We start from the raw sequence: 17,352 nt of genomic DNA, 5'->3' as shown, positions 1-17,352 counted from the left end.
TCAACCCATTAAATACCTGTTCAAAGGGCAAGAGACACTCTTTAAAAAACCAGAGAATATATGAAGAAGTCACAGGCCTGATTCTTGCTCTCAAAGAATTTGGATTCGCAGGCAATTGTTGACAAATGGTTGACTGCTGATAGTACTAAAAAAGCAACAGTGTTTCCCAAACGCTGCTGTACTATTGGAATCACTTGGGATTCTTTAGAAAATAATGATGCCTAGTAATCATCCCCAATTATGTGTAGATATATGGAGTACAACTTGAGCATTACTGGTTCTTCATAGACCATAAGACACCCTTTTCTAAAGAATACCAAATTCTCTGTTATTATTAAGTCTCTGCCAAGGCTGAAACATGAAGACTTCTTCATATTTGTTGCTCTAAATTTCATTCAGGCATCATCAGCTATGAGCAATTCATAGTGTTCAATGGGATCATTTACTTTTCTTTCACTATTAGAAAGAACAAGTTGGGGCACCTGGGTGGCTCAGTTGGTTAGGCGTTTGACTTTGGCTCAGGTCATGATCTCGTGGTTCATGAGTTCAAGCCCCGCATCGGGTTCTGTGCTGACAGCTCAGAGCCTGGAGCCTGTTTCAGATTCTGTGTCTCCCTCTCTCTCTCTGACCCTCCCCGTTCATGCTCTGTCTCTCTCTGTCTCAAAAATAAATAAATGTTAATTTTTTTTAAAGAAAGAACAAGTTAAACTAGCCACTTAAGCTTTAGACTTGGGAACAGCTCATGGCAGTTTTTCAACCCCTTTTTCCCATTAGGAACTTATGAAAAGCTTCTGAGATATTCTAATGTAATGGTGCCCTAATTTTATGGCACATTAAAATATCCTGAAACCAGAAGATCAAACCTGATACTGATTATATCAGAATGGGGCTGAGAGCCAGGTCTCATTGCTTTTAAAAGATCCTCAGATGATTCCAGTGTGTGGCAAAATTTGAAAATCACTTTTCTAATGTCAGAGACCCATCCCAGAGTTTGTGATGTAATTGTCTGAGGCAAGGCATGGGCATGAAAAATTTTATAAGGTCCAGAATCCAATACATGGATTCCAATATCCATTCAACACAGAAAACAACTGAGTTAGAGAAGTTGTTTAAATATGGTAGCCTATTGGAATCACCCACACAAAGATATGGGTGGGTGGATGGATGGATGGATGGATGGATAGATGACAGATAATAGATAAATAGATATTTAGAAAGATAGATAGAGGTTTTTTTTTTTTTTTAACATAGCAAAATTTGAGAACCATTGATTCAGAGGCTTTGTTTTTTACAGTATAGCTCATGGGCCACTGGTGATCCCTCTTGAAGATACAGATCATAGAGTCCTTCTATACATTTCCTAAATCAGCTGCAGAGTTTGGACACAGAAATACTCATTTTAACAAGATCCAAATAAAGTTTAAAGTTACTGATCTAGAGCAGTAGTTCTGAACTCAAGGATGATTTTTCCCCTCAGGATTCATTTGATAATGTCTGGAGAAATTTTTAGTTGTCACAACTGGGGTGCATGTTGCTGATATCTAGTAGGTAGAATCCAGGAATGCTTATATACCTCCTAATATGCCAATGTGGGCAACAGCCCTTCAAAATAATTATCCAGTCCAAAATGTCCAGAGTGCAGAGGTTGGGACACCTTATTCTAGAGTAGTGGTTCTCAAAGCTTAAAGGGTAACATGATCACCTGGATTGTAAAATGTAGATTGCTGGGCCTCACCCCAGAGCTTACCTAGTAGGTCTAGGAAACAGCCAAAGAATATGCATTTCTAACAAGTTCTGGTGATCTTGATACAGCTGATGCCCAAACTACATTTTCAGAAGCATTGATCTAGAGGTTGCGTCTCATTTGTCATCTAATGCTTCTGTCTCTGCTTTACTAGAAATAAAGTTCATCAAGATATGGAAATTTAAATATAATACGGGATACTACTGGGAGCTTGAAAACATTCATAGACCAGAGCACCCTAAACTTGTAAAATTAGGCTTTTTCAGAACCTGATAAGTTATCCGTCTTCATTGTCAGTATTGGTATTCAACTATAGGGCCACAATTTTGATTTCAAATATTTCACTAACCTCAATGTAACATTTATAATTGTATTTATTTGATCTACAGGTGATTCCTGACATTATTCTGGTAAGAAGTACATTTAATAATGTAACCACCACACCTAACTATCTGTGGCACATTAGGGCAGAATCGCTAACCTTGTTCAATACCTTTTTCACAAGGAAATCCTGTTTATAAAACTTTTTAATAGTACACTTACCTAACCAAACAAAGACAGGCCATCTCAGACCACCCCTGAGGTCCTTCTCACTGATTTTTTTAGGACCATTCTTTTCCCAGATCATTGTAATCAGCAGCACTGGACATACAAAAAATGTTAACATCTCTGAATTGAGATGAAAAGTGTTTTCATCAGGCCCTCAGTTACTGCTCTCTCCATTAGAGTCATCAATAACAAGAGAGACAAAAATTATAAATCTGTAACTAGGCAACAAGAACAAAGCTAATGAACATTAGGCTGGAGATGGTAGCCTTTATAAATAAAATCCAAATAGCACCTTAGCTGAATATATTTTTCCAGTTTATTGCTGTTTTGACACAAATGAAACCAAGATATATTTCCCATACTTTGTTTGCTTTTTCTTTTTTTTTTTCCTCTAGTTTATGTCCTGTGTTATTACTTTGTGGAAAGAGACAGAGTGGATGTAAAGAAGTCCATAAATTGAAACAAAATTGTTTTACTGTAAATACTTCTACTTACATATATTGTCTTATTTTAATATGTCTATTCAGCAGGTTTTCCAAAGTAATCCTTGGGGCCTCCCTTGTGTTTGGTCATGCTATCTACAATTAAAAATTTTAAATTATAAGGCTATTATAAAAAAATCTGAATAAAAATGAATATATGGAGGAAAACACTAACTTACAGACAGAACCATGTACACTTTGGTATCATTTTCTCCTTTCAAAATAGGGAACAAAGTGTTATATGAAAATCTAGTAAATTCATTCTGTTTATATATATGTACAATTTTATTTCGAATATAGACACTGTCCTTTTCTGGTTTAGGTTTTCATATGGTTGATATTCACCAAGCACTTGAACTGCAAGAGAACTGGATTCTTTTTTTTTTTTTTTTTTTTTTTTTATTTATTTATTTTTGGGACAGAGAGAGACAGAGCATGAACGGGGGAGGGGCAGAGAGAGAGGGAGACACAGAATCGGAAACAGGCTCCAGGCTCCGAGCCATCAGCCCAGAGCCTGACGCGGGGCTCGAACTCACGGACCGCGAGATCGTGACCTGGCTGAAGTCGGACGCTTAACCGACTGCGCCACCCAGGCGCCCCGAGAACTGGATTCTTTAAAACAATCTTAGGAATGTTTTTTCCCCCTGTGGGTGTTCTCTTAAGGGTTTTCAGTACAATGATGCAAATATTAATTTATTGTCAAAGAAAATAACTTTAGTAAAAAGTATTTTGTGTGATTTTCTTTTGGAATTGCAGATATAATCAGCTAAACATACACACCTATTTATTTATTTTAGTTTAGTAGAAAGACATATGAGACTTCTATAAGAATCTCATAGAAGTATGAATTTATTATCTATATGTGGTCCAGTAACCTCTAGCATACCAGAAGGGCTCTTTAGAGGTTCAGTTTTCAAGTTGAGTGGTGGGTCCTATTGCATAAATAATAGAACTCCAAATGGGGCCTATAAAAGTACTCAGAGGAGACCTCTCAAAAAACATCAGCCCCAACTAAGCAGAGATTACTTGAGGTGGGAGAGGAGAATTCATTCACCCTTTATCTTAGAATCAAGTTGATTCTTGGCAGAAAAAAAAATATAAGTTGGGTGCATAAATATGTGGTGTCACTTGTTCTATCCCAATCTAGGGAGGAGATGACACCAATTTCCTTGAAATTTCTTGAAAAAGAGAACTGTAAGAAAAATTGTAAGAGAGGCCTTCCCTTTAGTAGACTACTAAGAGTTTGTAATACAATTAGGATGAAAACCCCTCTCCCTATCAGCATTGGTGGCTTTGAGAATGAGGAGGTCCACAAGGTAGAAGAAGGATGACTAATTCAAAACTCCAGATTACAGGAAAGCCAGTCTAGATCAAGAAACTATATAGAACACAAAACTAAAGCATCTGACCACTGAGTAGACATTAACATCAGAAGATAGAGAGGAAGATTTTGTGCCAGACCAAGGTAATCTTAGAAAAGTGAAAACTTGTAGTTAAGTTTTTCTTGTAAGACTTCAGAGGTCCCTGAGTAGCTTGGTTGGTTGAGCATCTGGCTCTTGATTTTGGCTGAGGTCATGATCCCAAAGTTGTGGGATCAAGCAATGTGTTGGACTCCACTGAGTGTGAAGCGGGCTTAAGAGTCTCTTTCTCTGCCCCTTTCCCCCACATGCACACACTCTCTCTCTTTCAACAAAAAGAAAGAAAGAAAGAAAGAAAGAAAGAAAGAAAGAAAGAAAGAAAGAAAGAAAAAGAAGGTTTTTCTGCTAAGACTTCAAAGACTAAATTAATTTCCTTTTTCTCCCCTATACTCAGTGATTGTACTCCCATCACAAACCCAGTTAGTGGAGGCTCTTTGAAAACAGTAGGTTGCACTTTACTCAATAAAAACATACATCATGAGGTTTTCGTAAAATGCAAAAAATGCAGTAGCAAAGGAGGACAGGGAGGAAAAGATAAACCAAATGATAGTCACAGCAATATAAAAGGCAAAAGTATGTAAGGAGACAAAAATAATACAACTTTTTATAATAGTTGTTGTCTTCTGGTTAAAAAAAAAGATTTTAAGTATGAGAAACAAAAGGCATCACGGTCTTTAAGTCTATGAGGGTGAGAATGTTTCATTACATCAGTCTCACACCAGGGCTTTTGGCAAGAATATTCCCTCAACATTTTACAAATTGTTTCAACTACTAATAAAGTGATTATGATGCAGCCTGGAAGTGCAACACTTAAGTTTTATAGCAAAATGGCAGAACCAATAAGGAGGCCTTAAAACCATAGAGCACATGCTAATTGAGTGGAAGGAAATATTGATTGGAGTGGAAATGACCAGACTGCCAATTTTCATCTGCTTGTCATATGCCATCGCACACACATTTAAGCAAATGTGCAATTCCAATGATTACAGCAAATGAAGATAAGGATCATCAAAACCAGGCAAAATGCATAGGACAGATTTCCTAAAACATTCTCTTTCTTCCGTTTTCTGCTTTGCATAGGAATCGATGAGTGTATACCTGCGCATCTGTGTGGCTGTTGGGAGTGAGGGAATATTTTATCTTCTTTTTGGCACGTCCCCTTATGAATTAATTTTCAAGTTCCAGGAGCAGCAAGAACAGGAGGAAACACATAGACTGGTAGCTACTTTTGTGACCTAATTGCTTGGAGATATATTGGCACAGATAGGAGAAGGAAAGAGAGTAGAAGTCACAATATTAGTAAGCATCTGCTTTGTCTCATATGTCTTGTTGGAAGTCAAGAGGAAGAATGTTAAATATGCCAAAAAAAATCGTATTTCCTATCCTCAAGAAACTTACAGTCTTAATAGGAAGTGTATTTTCTCCTTTTATTGTTTAGCCATTTATTAAGTAAATATGTTTTGTGTGTCTGCCATGTTTCAGGCACTGAGCAAAGGTACAGAGATACTTAAGATATTTTTCACTTGACCAACTCTAATACTAAAAGAATTTTTAATCTTTTAGAAATAAAAAGTCTAGTCACTCACTTTTGTGATCTACTCTTGCTTTTTTAATGTATTCCAATTCTTTGGAGTAGCCGCCTCAGGATTGCAGTATCTAATACTTGCTTTATTTTCAGCTCACTTTGCAGAGTTCATCCTCTGCTCTTTGTGTTTTAGTCCCACTACCCTCTTCCTTACCCTTACTACACTAAGCTTCTGCCTATTTCAGAGCTTTCCCACCATCTGTTCTAGAACACTCTCTCCCTTGCTTAACTATGTCCTTCCCATCCTTCAGGACTAGGACGGGTTTATATGCAATCCTAGAACTCTGAACTTTTGAAGCACTTATCATAATTGGAATTGCTTAGCAATTTAGGTAATTATTTGTGTTTTTTATTACAGAATAAACTTTTCACGGAAGCCAGAATTTGTTTAGCTTAAATGTGTAGCCCAAGAACCCAGCACAGAGTTTAATGCATCTTAGATTCAATGAATAGTGTGAATAAATTAATGGAATTTTTTAAAACCTAGAATATGTAATTCAGTAGTTGTTAGAGGACAGACATGGTGCTTTTTCATCATAGTGTTCCAGGGACAAGAACAGTGACTGTGACATGGTGGGGTTTAGTCAGTCGGTGAATAAACAAGTAGTGTTCTGACAATAGATGCATTAGAAGAGGAGAGAGGAAGCCCCAGTGAGCACAGGATGTGTGTGTGTGTGTGTGTGTGTGTGTGTGTGTGTGTGTGTGTGTAATTAAAAGTAAATAAAATTAGGAAAGCAATCCAGGTGCTCAGTTGGAAAATAAAAGGGTTCTTAGAGAATGCTTCTTTTAGACATTAACATCTTAGTCCCTACCTGAAAAAGAAGAAGGAGAAGAAGAAGAAGAAGAAGAAGAAGAAGAAGAAGAAGAAGAAGAAAGCAGCCATGCCAAGAGAAGCAAATAGCATTCCAGGCAGAGGGAGCAGTGATTCCAAAAGGCCTAAAGGCAGGCAAGTGATTGGTGTGTTAGAAACGACAAGAAGGTGTTCTTATAGCCTGAAACATGTTGAGTAAAAGGGACAGTGGCAGGGAAAGTTAGGAATTAAGCCTAAGGGTGAGATCACCTAGAGTTTTGAAGGCTATGGTATGATTTTTGGATTTTAAACACAATGGGAAGCCACTGAAAAATGTTAAGCAGGGATGGCATGATTCAATTTGTGTTTTATAAAGGTCACTCTGGCTACTGTGTAGAGTGCACTGGAGGAGAAAAATCCTGGGTACAGGCTGCAATACAGTGACTGAAAATTAGAAAGACAAGTTGAAGCTTTCCTTTATCTTACTAAATTAGTACTATGGTACCCCAAGGTCAGGGAAATTGTTCAACCTATGTTTTATTCCTTCTAAACTTCTGCCGTGTTTATTTTGCTACAAAGGAAAAAAATGACAGTGTTAAACATCTCTACTTTTAATTTTTTATGTTAGAAATATGCCAGAAGCAATAGTCTTGAATCTGTAACTTACTGATATGCTGTTGGTTTTGTTTAGGAAGTGGGAGAAAAAAAAAAAAGCCCTGGGCTGTCACCACAATGAGGTGAATACACACCTGGTTTATGCAGATCCTGTCCCTTCTGCTGTGTATGTTTCTCTAGGTCTACGAATATTCAAGGCTAGCAAGTCTTGAGGAGTCTTGTTTTCCTTTCTCATGTCATCATAGAAAAATATATGCTCCGAACAGGGCTCTACTATTACAAACTTCTGGGCTGTTAGATGAATTCCTGCACAACTAAGCTTAGATTTATTTTCCTCATTCTTATGTGTTTTCTAGAAATTCTTTTTAGAAACAAGAGACCATTGGTATAGACAGAAACACTGTGTGGTAAATAGCCTTACGTGCATATACAGACCGACAAACATCCTGCAACAAACAGCCATTCCAATAAGCATATGCGTTGATACAAACGTTCACATGCACATTTCTTTTCCTAGAGTATAGAGTGTTTTAGTAATTGCATTGTCCCAAACACAGCTGCTTATCTCCAAATAACAAATGGTTTTGTGTTTTCTCAGACTTTGTTGGGAGAAAGGGAAGACATAATATGAAGCTGACTATTGAAATTTCATGGATGGTTTTCCATCCTGCTTCCAATCATGTCACTTTGTGGTCTCAATACTTGTTCTTGGTTGAAATTCAGCCAGGGATAGAAGAAAGAACAAAATGTGAAATACATGAAATCTGTTCTCTTGATGATGTTTTCATTTTAAAATGACAATTTGTCAATTAAAGGTGAATATCTGAGAAATACTGATTCTTAAAGTGGGGAAATGTCCTGTGTTACTTATGAATACATAAAGGGCCTCACCATATTTTGTTCAAGTTATTACTTGAGAAACGGTATTTTCTAACAGAGAATGACAGCTGAATATGTGGCCTCCAATAAATAGATGAGGGATATCATTGTGGACTGTTTAGTGAGGTATAATTATCATGTGAATAGCAGTGAACTGATAACTAATGATCAGGTATTTAGGAGTCAAAATTACAATGTCTGGATAGTGTAAAATAAGGTTCTAAAAGTGAAATGTCAAAGAGCTAATGCCTAGGGCTGGGTTTAATGACATCACAATGTAATCATTTCCTGGAGGGTTCCTTCTCCATTCCTCAGGGGCCACATCTTTTCATTTGACGGAAAAAGCTGGACATTGAGTTGTAAACTCTCTCTGAGAGAAGCAGAAACTGAGGCTCACTGTAAGCAGTAAGTGGCAATCTCCAAGCCTTTCTAAAAATGGGGTTTGATGAGGGAAGAAGAGAAAGCACGGGGATGGTGAGAGCTTGCAAAAAGAGACTGAGTAAACCCTAAAGGTGGAGAAAATAGATACAAAGAAGCAAATGGGGACATAAGAGTCAGTATGATTAGTCTGACAATTTTGCTGGTGGCTAGCTTCAAATCAGAGAAAGTATGGACATGGGCTCTTTATTTTATTTTTCCAGAAATGCTGCTCACATTGAGAGAGGAACAAGAAAATTTAATATAGCACTTTTACAAGTGGGTGAAAAAAAGGATTAACTCAGCAGGTTTGGGTTGCTCAAACCTTTTCAAAGAAAGGCTTGTTTTCATGACTGGCCTTTAGTGGGATCCTGAGAACTGAGCTCTTAAAATGTTCTATCTGATAAGAGTGCCTTTTGCATGCCTGAGACCTTGAACCATAGTGCCCAGTTTGTCCAGATAGTTGATTCTAACTGTGATGTATGCTGAACAGCTGCTTTCCCACTAAGGGTCTGGAGCTTGAATGACTGAGGTCAGTCACATAGGTGGCGGTATGCTTATGTGACCAATACCCAATAAAAATCCTGGACAACCAGGCTCAGAAAAGTGTCCCATGTTGGCAACCCTTCCCATGTGTTGTCTCATGTAAAAAAATTAAGTACATTTTTTTGACACTAGTGAGAAGGGACTATTGGAGACTTGATACTGTTTTCTTCCAGACTTTACCCCATGTGGTTTTTTCCCTTTGTTGAGTTTACTCTGTATTTTTTTGCTATAATAAGCCATAGTGGTGAGAATAACTTCGGAGTCCTCTGAGTGAATCATTGGCCTGAGGGTGGTCATGAATACCTCCAGTGAAAATGTCTTTTATAAATGCAACTGTTAGCCAGTCTGACCAGTGGTAGAGCGTCCAATGGGGAGACCTCCAGTTTCTAAATTCCTCATACAATATAATTTCAAGGAAGTGACAGGAAGCCTATCTCCGCTGACAAGGGATACATATGCTGATGTAACTGAAATGGCCTATTTAATATTCCAACATAACTTCTTACCTCTCCAGACTAAAGTGGAAGAAACTGTTTGGCTATCAGTAGCAACTAGTTGCAAAATAGTTTAGACTTTTTATTGAGTCTAAGCAATAATTTATTGGTACATAAAAGAATCACACTTTCCCAAGGAGATGATTTTGACTGGCGGAGTCAACATCATTAAATACTACTATTGGTCTTGCTCTGGAATCTGTACCTTTATATTTTGAGCTTCTTGTGAGCAAGAATCACTATCTTCTTCGTCAGGACTTATATATTCACCTTCTACATCATTTATAGTCTATATAAGTGATTTTCCATTTGTCACACAAACAGAGCTATCCTCCTTCCCCAGTTTTGTCCTTCAAGGGACTACCCCCTATAAACTGACTCACCTAGACTACCTTGCCTTGTGGATTTATATTGGGCTGGATTCACAGCAGTCACTCTCTGGAAATTTGAGAGAGGAAAGACAAAGGAAGAAGCAGCTTGCCTTGCTGTCTCTACCTGGGTACTGTTCATATGGCAATGTCTATATTCTTTTACAACAATAACTCCTTCCTGATAGACTGATTCCATAGCACCAATACTCCCTGGGCACCCTTTCCTTGCACCTTTAGGCTTAGAGGTAATGATAACTTCCATTAGACTCTCTTTGCTGTACCAGTGGAGTGTACCTTTTGTTTACCACCGGTCATGAGACTGGCACAAAGACATATACTCATTGAATGAATTTATGAACAGTCAAATGGATGAATAAATTAATGAATAATCCCTGCTTCCTCATGATTTACAGAAGCTACTTTGACACATTAAGCCAAGCCAAATGCTTAATTTGCTGCATTTTTCCAAGTTGTAGTTTGGCAGATGCCCTGAAAGTTAAGGCAAAGACAACATATCTATGTTGAGGATTTCATGTAAAGCTGAAGGAGGAATGTAGGGGGCACACAATGAGGATTAATGTGTACATAGCCTATACAAAGGCCAACAGTTTTTTTCTGCCTTGGCTTCTCTGGGATCCCCATGTAACCACCAGCTCTTACAATCCCAATGGGAACAAAAAATGTCATAGTTCTAGAAGGAACAAAATTCACACTCAAAAGGGTGAAACAAGGGTAGCTTAATGAAAGGGATGTGACAGAGGTGTGGGAAACCTCGTCCCTGTCTGATGAGAGTTCAAATCCAGGGAAAGGTCTTCTGTCAGGCATCAGAACCAGCTATTGGCAGAACCACAGTGCTGAGGCAGGAAATGAGTGAGGAAAATAAGTACTTCAGACTCTTTCACCCTGGCTTACAATCTACTGAGAGTACCTCCCATTGATGCAGTCTTGAATTCAACCCAGAAGATAAGGGTGAGGCAATCCAAGCCTCCCAAGGAATACAGCAGGGTGAGCCTGTATTGAAGCAGTGAGCCACGTGGAGAATAGCCACCATAGTATGTTTAGAATATTTTCCAAGAGCAGTGTTAAACCTTGGTTTAAGCCCTATCTAGTAAGAACATTAATAATCAGGAATTTAATAAAAATCTGCTGCCTTTGAAAGCAAATTTATGAGATTTAGAACCACCCCATGGGGAAGGTTTGACAAATAGTATATAATACCTTAGGTATCATATACACTAGATATTTATCAGACACACCAGGTAAACACTAGTCCCTCTAATTGTGATTCCCTAATGATACAGAAGGGAACCAGGGTTGGCCCTCTGGTCTCTGAAGTCATCTTCCAGTTGTCCTTTTATTATTGCATGCTGTACCACAGTACACTCCTTGAGCACACTGCCTCTTTTCCTCTTTTATCTTGGTATCAGCTTCTGTTTACCCCATTCAAGATATTCTGCCTGAAAATTCACTATGCTTTAGTTTTACCAGCCGATAGCCATTGGCTTAGAAATGATTAGGGTTCCTCCCCAAGAGGAAATCTTTGATCACTGAAGTCAGATCCAGCTGTGAAAGTGTATGTTTTTCTGCTTGGTTCTAACATTTTCTCTTAATTAGGGCAAGAGAGACTGCCTTGGGAAGTTGATTCTTCACCTGTACACAGAATATCTGCACTTATTTTCTGTGTTGCAATGTTCTCCTAGGAAGTACTTGGGGATCCATTGGTAAGACTTGTTTTTGAAGTAATTGCAAGGGAAAAATGAAGCGTACGTCAATGAAAACTCAGTTTGATTCTATTCCTCTCTCTCTCTCTCTCTCTCTCTCTCTCTCTCTCTCTCAGTACAGCACCCCCAAATATCAGGTTGCAAACAACAGTATTTAATAAATTTCACTGCTGGAGAATAATCCAACAGAACAGCCCAAGGCAGAGTGAACACAGCAAGGTCTTCCTGATCTCACATGAGCAGTACCCTGCCCCCACCTCTGGCTGCAGGAGACTGCTCCTAGAACCACCTGTCCTCATGTCTAGTATCTGGATGTGCAGAAGAGATTCAAGCAGGTCCACATACTTCCAAATAAAATGTCCACATGATTAGCATGAGGTAGTGGAAGGCTTTACATGAAGATAACTGATAAGGTTAGTGCTAGGGAGAAGAGAAAATGAAGTCGAACTTGAAGTTATGATTGAAGTGAAAAAACAGCAAAGACGGTGAGATGAGAAACCAACTCCCTGAATGCTGAACTTGAAATTCACAGCTGAAGTTTGAGAGGATTTAATATGGAGTAACTTTACTCCTACAGGGGAATTGTGCCAATATTTCAAAAATTCATATTATGTATGTTATTAAGGAAAGATACAAGGAGTGGGGAGAGAGTGGAATTTCTGATACTTGAAATTGATATCAAAAAGGCAGCAACCCACTTGTTTGGTATCTGCATAAACGTTGACAATGCAGACCCCTTGGATCTGACTCTTCATAAGGGTTGTGGTTTTGAGCCATACCCACTACCACCTCTAAGTGTGTTTCTTTTGTTGTTGTTGTTTTTCTCAATAAGCCAAGGTTCAAAGTCCTAGCAGCTCTCTGACCATGACTCTTACCTCCCATCCTATTTTTATTTGGTCAGGGCGATGAATTGAGCTCCCTAATTTCATGATCAGGTTAAACTAATCTATGATCACATTCCAACTGGACAGGGCTGTAACAATGACATATTTTACCAGGAGACAAGATCCTTATATTTTCTAATGATCTGGTGTCTTGAATAGTGGGGCTGTAAGAAGGGAGGGTAGGGAATATTTTAGAATGAGAAGACCTCTTGCTAGCCACTGGGATAACTGTTCATTTTGCCTTATGATTAAATGCCAAGGTCTATATGTATAGCTAAAAATGGGCTGAAATAAAAGCTTGGTAAGCAAATTGTACATGTGTTTGTTTATGGATGACTACTTAAACAGCATCAGAATAATGTTTTGATAGAGTAAGTGAAGTGTTTGTTTTTATTTCCAAACGATTTTTTTTTCATATGTTCCAGACCAGTTCTTGCAAATCTGGGTTTTTGAGTGACTTTTTAAAAATTTTTTCTACTTTGTACTACATTATAAGTCCACCGCAAATAGATACAAACAAATTTAGACACATCCCAAGCCAACTAGTGAAATTCTCTACAAGTGGGGAGCACAGGTAAGAAAAAAACTTAGGTGAAAGCCGTCCAGACACACAGGTTGCCTGGAACTTAAAAACATCTCAGTTTAAGTTATCTCCCCAAGGCCTACTCTCTGCATTCCAAATAGCCAGGCATTAAGGTTGTAAAGGCATTAAATGTCTCAATAGGATTAGTGTTGGGGAGATGTCAACACTTTCTCTACCACAAATACATACAGCTACCCATCCCCCCCCCCGCCGTCACATACTTATACACACATACACAGCTGTACATTTCATCACTTCAAAGAGAATTTTCATTTTAACAGGGATTCTTCATGAATTGATAACTCAAAGGAATGACCCAATCTTGGAATTTTAAGTTGGGTAAAACCTGAAGAATACTATGGGCTCACGTCTCAGTTTATAATTTATAGTTGCTACCTTGCCCTCCTCCACCTAATTCTTCTAATGTTTGACACTTGTCTAAAGAAAACAACCTTGTATTCCACTTTTTCTGTGTTTTCACACATCATCTATTTTGTTTTGCCCAGAGAAGGACTTAATAAAGATTACTGGATGCTAAATTCAATGGTGTTTGGTTTTCAAAAGATACATTTTTCTTTCAACATTCTTGTCTTCAAAGGCTAATGGGATGTGCTGCTCTGTTGGAAGCCAGAGTTAGGTAGGTGGAGAAATCACAACAATTATTCCTAATTGCTGCTGAATCCTTGGCTTCTTTAGCAGAAGGGGGAAACCGGTTTAGTTGACAGAAGTGCATATCTGCTAAATAGGAGAAATGCAATTAGTGGTGAGTTGAGAGGTGGGAAAGAGAGATTTTACTTTGTAACAACTGGAAGAAAAAGGACTTGGAAATTATTTAAATTAGGCAAAATGCATGAAGCAGCACAGAAACTGCACTACTCAAGGTCTGTCGTAATCACCAACTGCCCTTCTCTTTCAAACATATTTGGAAAACAAGTGAATTTTGTTCTTATCATCTCATTAAATCTCATTAATGAATAACTATACTCATTAATTAGAAGAAGAAAAGCAGGAGCTTTGTAGTTAGGTAACTTCAAGTGTGAGCTGAGCTCTGCCAAAGCTGTATGACTTTTCGCATGTTGTTAAACATTCATTAGCCTGTTTTCTCTAAAACTGAACAATAATAAAATATGTTCAGACAGTTGTTATAAAGTTTAAATGAGATGATTATTCTTGATATCATTATATAATTAAATTATTCCATTCACATTTAAATACAGGTTCTTATTAGCTGCAGGATATTAAGCAATTTATTTAAACTCATCATCTGTAAAATGGATCTATTAATGTATAGCTTTGGGGGACAACATGAACAATTAACCAAGTATATAACTATATATACCTCATATATCATGAAGTATCTAATCTGTGCTTGGTTTATACTACTTGCTTAACAGATACCTATTCCACTTTCTTCTTTCCTCCTTTCCCCCACTCTTCCTTTCTTCGTTCTCTATTCCTTCCTTTTTCCTTCACTGTTGAGGTGTATAGTTAACACATTGGGAAAGATGATACCTTGATAGCATCTACTCAAAATTCCTCTTCCAGCAATTGCCTCCCTCTCCCCCTGGATGCTCTGTATCTGTGATTACAGCACCTGACAGAGTTAGGATAAATAATACACCTAGTTCAAATCTGAAACCTTCAGAGGTGAAAGATGGGTGATTTTACATGTGAGGCCACAGCACATCTTTGTTTCCTCTAATAAAACAGTAAATCAATGGACTTCCCCTATCTCTTCTCCTTTTAACTTTCAATGTAAAGTGTCACTTTGGCTTATTAAAGACAAAAACAATAGTCAGAAGATGAATTTGATCAAACCAAAATGTTGTCTTGCCAATAGCCTCTGAGGAAATCAGGTACCATTAGGCAGGTAGATAAATACACAGTCAGGAGGCTCTGACCCTGGAGCTGGGAGAGAGGACTGCCTTTCCTTATGCCTCAGAAAAAACAAAAGTCAGGGACTGACTAATGACTCCTATGTTTTTCATAGCCAGTATTTGTAGGGCCAAAATGCTTCAGAATTCAGGTGGCACTGTTGAAATACACCTGTCCTTCATGTCCAACTCAATACCAACATCATTTAGGAAATCTTGCCTGCCTACTCCAGTCCCTCCATCTCAGAGCTCATAAGCATGCCTGGGACATAGGACTTCAGGAAGACTCATAGTATGTTCTCAGTGAGAGATCCTGGTTTTATCAAGTTTCACATATTTACCTTTTTTCTTCCAAGAGAATCTACAATGCCAATCACATGATTACTGTGAACAATCCTAGTTTATTGATAATAAATATGAACTACAGTTCAAAGTCTTAGAGAACTATACTTGAGAATTCTTTACGTCAAACAATTAAGTTTGGGATATAATTTAAAGTATTGGGAATTATCATGATTTAAAACAAAGAAAGGGAAAAGGTAATGTATTAGTCAACTTTTACTGCAGTGAAACTGCATAACAATTATCTTCAAAATCCAAGTATCTTACAACAATAAATGTTTCTTTTTGCTTACTCATAGTTCTTTGGGTTAGCTGTGGATTCCCTGAGCTTGGCTCCAGGTGTCATACTGGCTTCAGATCTGTTCCATTTGTTTTCTTATTCTCCTTGGGCCAGCAACTACCTGGGCCATATTCTCACAACACGTTGCAAAAGCACAAGAAGACAAGCCAAAATCTGCACATATAAATACTGTCCTTGAATCTTGTTGGCAACATCTATTTGGCTAAGAAATTCATATGGCTAAGATCAACGTCTTAAATTTTATAGAGGAGAAGGAATAAAGAATTGGAAACAGTTGACTTTCCACAGTAACTAATATTTAAGTTTCTTGGCGATCACAGATTTGAATGATTTACAAATATCCCATTTAATCCTTTATCAGTCTTATGATGTGGCATTGAATATCTCCACTTTATAGGTGGGGAAACTGAGGTTCAGATAGGTTTAGTGACATGTTGAAGGCCAAGAAGAAATGATGCATTATGGAGCAGGAGTTTAAGGATAGGTTCCCAAGCCATCTTCTTTCCATTAAGTCATACTGATGTTGCATAGTGGACATTCAAAAATAACCATTATTTTTATTATATTATGTAGCATTACTAATACCGGACGCTGTTGTTTGTACTTTGCATGTATTAATTCTGTCACCAACTCTTTGTGTTATATAATATTATTATTTCCCATTTCATAGATAAGAACACTGAAACACAGAAGGTTAAACAACTTCTCTAATATTCAGACCATCTGTTTCTACTGCTCTGCTAAGCTGCTGTATGATAAGCCATAGTCATTCTGGTGTTATCCTCCAATGGTGATGAGGTAATTAACAAAACGCATGATACAAACTGTATATTCATGCCATATTTACATTCAACCCTCTTGCTCACTTTAGAATTGGTACCTGAAATATATTCTGAATCTGTCTGCTTCTCACCAATTCTGCTTCCAACTTGCTAGACTATTCCAGATCATCTCTTGACTGAAGTTCTGCAGGAACTTCTAACCAGTTGCCCTGACTCTCCTCTTATTCTTTTGCAATGTATTTTCCACATAGCAGCCCGAGTCATCTTTGGGAAAATGTAAATCTGATCATGTTCCTTCCCTATTGGAAACTGTAGTGCTTTCTTTTTTATTTTAAATAACATGCAAACTCTTTATTTCAGCCTGTAGGGCCTCACATGACCTGATTCCTGCCTACCACTTTGATTCCATCAAGAACCACTCTCCACTTCCCAAGTGCCAGCATATAGTTTTCTTCCTCCTCAGATAACATCCCTGGCTGTTTCCTGCCTTAGGATCCTTATAATACTGACTCATTGTAGTACTTATAGTCCGAACAACCCCCAATTGAATGTAATTCTTAGCATTTACACTATTTGACATTTTTTGCTTTGTATATTTACTTATTTATTTTTTGTCTCTCTAGTACATTGAAGCTTTAAGGGAGGAGGGACATTGTCTGCTTGATCAGTGTTAACTTTCTTGTTTCCATTGTCTAGAATACCACCCACACGTAGTAGGCACTGTCAATATCTGTTGAACATGTGAATGAATCTGTAAGTGAATACATAAAATTCACAGACTAGATACAACCATATGATCTCATTTGTTCCTTATGAAGAAAAAATCCATTATTATTCATATTCAGAGTTTGAGGCTTAATATGAACACAGAATTACTAAACATTGTAGATAAGCACAAACATTTCTAAATGGTTTAAAATGGCCAATGATAATTCTATTTCTATTCTCCTAGGCATGTGTTAACTATTTTAAATG

At 37.7% G+C, this 17,352-nt stretch overlaps 1 long non-coding RNA gene across 1 annotated transcript; it reads left to right on the top strand.

Annotated features, from left to right (window-relative positions):
* The first annotated feature begins 8,367 nt into the window (after positions 1-8,367).
* Positions 8,368-16,906, top strand: LOC122215078. Its single transcript, XR_006200224.1, has 4 exons — positions 8,368-8,467; positions 11,505-11,611; positions 16,266-16,393; positions 16,738-16,906. It is a non-coding gene; the product is annotated as an uncharacterized LOC122215078 (long non-coding RNA).
* The last annotated feature ends 446 nt before the right edge of the window (positions 16,907-17,352 follow it).

This window comes from Panthera leo, chromosome A3, assembly GCF_018350215.1.
Source record: "Panthera leo isolate Ple1 chromosome A3, P.leo_Ple1_pat1.1, whole genome shotgun sequence".
NCBI classification, from domain to species: Eukaryota; Metazoa; Chordata; class Mammalia; order Carnivora; family Felidae; genus Panthera; species Panthera leo.
Note: the sequence above shows the minus strand (reverse complement) of the source record. Positions and strands in the feature narration are given on the sequence as shown.